The 2122-nt window shown below is 43.0% G+C and overlaps 1 non-coding gene across 1 annotated transcript; it reads right to left on the minus strand.

The window, feature by feature from the left end:
• Nucleotides 1–539: 539 nt before the first annotated feature.
• On the minus strand, nucleotides 540–647 carry LOC112083647. The gene has a single exon (XR_002897783.1). It is a non-coding gene; the product is annotated as a small nucleolar RNA R71 (small nucleolar RNA).
• Nucleotides 648–2122: the final 1475 nt, after the last annotated feature.

Genomic DNA, 2122 nt, shown 5'->3' on the forward strand with positions numbered 1-2122 from the left:
ACTGATTACCTTTCAAGTGCTGTCTTTGTTTTCAGGTGTATGAACACCAGAAGTCAAGCAAGGAGACAAAGAGAAAGAGTTGAGCACATTGAGAGGTTGGGTATGGATCAAGGGCAACAGGCTCATGGTGGTAATGGAAACCACCAGAATCAGGAAGAGCCACCACCTCCACGTCCAAGACAAGTTGTGGGAGCTGGTGATGAGGCCAATGCTCAGGGTCAAAGACATGGGATTCAAGCCCCAACACCTGAAAACGATTTTGAGATCAAATCTGGCCTGATCAACATGGTGCAATCAAACAGGTTCCATGGCTTGGCATTAGAAGACCCATTAGATCACATTGACAACTTTGATAGAGTTTGTGATCTAACTAAGATGAATGGAGTGAGTGAGGACAGTTTCAAGTTGAGGCTATTTCCTTTTTCTCTAGGAGACAAAGCTCATCAGTGGGAAAAGTCTCTACCTCAAGGATCAGTCATAACTTGGGAGCAATGCAAAAGAGCATTTCTAACCAAGTTCTTCTCTTCATCAAGAACAGCAAGGTTACGAAATGAAATCTCAAGTTTCATTCAGAAGAACCATGAATCGTTTTGTGAGGCTTGGGAAAGATTTAGAGGGTATACCATGCAATGCCCTCACCATGGATTCTCAGATTGTCAGCTGCTAAGTACATTCTACAGAGGTACTTTGCCACAGGTCAGACTTCTCTTGGACACAGCTTCTAATGGTAATTTCATGACCAAGGAAGTCAATGATGCCATGACCCTAGTGGAGAATGTAGCTCAGAGTGATGAGCTTTATGGATCAGACTTTGAAAGGACTTCAAGAGGGGCTGTGAGTGCTGAAGAGGAAAGGACAAGGAAAGCCATCAAGTCTCTCACTGAGAAGCTAGACACACTTCTCTTAGATTCTCATCAGTCAGCCAAATTTGTTAGAGATGTGAATCATGTGTTTCAAGACACATTTCAAAAGGAAGACATCACAGCTGAGGTGAACTTTGTAGGTGGCCAACAAGGTTACCAAAAGGGCTTTACCTACTACAAGAATCCCCCAAACCAGAACTTCTATCCTCAAAACACTCAACAACAAGGTTTTGTCCCTCCCCAACAACAAAGTCCCCAACAGAACTCAGAGAATAAGGATCAAGAAGTGCAGAACCTGCTCCAGCAAATCCTCCAAGGTCAAGCAAGTGGTGCCATGGACTTTAACAAGAAAATGGCAGAGATTAACAACAAGGTGGATTGCAGTTATTCTGATCTTTTATCTCAGCTTTCAACCTTGGCTTCCAAAGTCAAGACTCTAGAGAACAACACGGGCCACTGCAGTTCTCAAGCTCAAAGATCTTTACCAGGGACATCAGTAGCACATCCAACAGAATACTGCAATGCCATCCTCTCAAATGATGAGAATCATGCTGCTGTCCAAGAAATTGAGGATCTTCTCCATGGCAATGTCTCAAGTGCAAAGTGCCTAACACAAGATGATGAGGACGCCATCATAGAGGAGTTTGACTTCCTGTTCTGTGATCTCAATGAGGACATTGAGAAAGAAGGTGGGGAGACAGCTTGTTTTGATATGAAAAAGAATGATTCTGAGATTGCTGAAGGAAAGGATCAGAGAATGGTTCAAGGAAGGACATCTGATGGAGTCTCTAGCACTGGCTCAACAAGGGTGAAACCCAAATCTATTCCCAAGCTAAGCAATCCAGGAAAGTTCTCCATCTCATGCTCTCTTGGAAATTTGAAAGTGGACAATGCTTTGTGTGATTCTGGATCAAGCATCAGTGTAATGTCTTTAGACATGGTGGAGAGACTAGGGATCAAGAGTCTTAAGCATCACCCCATGTCAATCACCTTTGGAGATTCATCCTCAAAGAAACCATATGGAATCCTTGAAGACTACCCATTGAAAATTGGTGAATGCACAGTTCCAACAGATTTTGTAGTTATGAAGATGAAGAAGACAAAAGAGCTACCTCTTTTGCTTGGAACTCCATTTCTGAACACCACAGGAGCAAGGATGGACTTTGATACTCAAAGAGTGGTACTTGCTAAGGTAGATGATGAAGTATCTTATCCTCTTAAGCCTCCTCTTGCTGGGTTTTGTGGAGTTATATCTGATG

This window comes from Eutrema salsugineum, unplaced genomic scaffold, assembly GCF_000478725.1.
Source record: "Eutrema salsugineum unplaced genomic scaffold, Eutsalg1_0 scaffold_6, whole genome shotgun sequence".
In the NCBI taxonomy this organism is placed as follows: domain Eukaryota; kingdom Viridiplantae; phylum Streptophyta; class Magnoliopsida; order Brassicales; family Brassicaceae; genus Eutrema; species Eutrema salsugineum.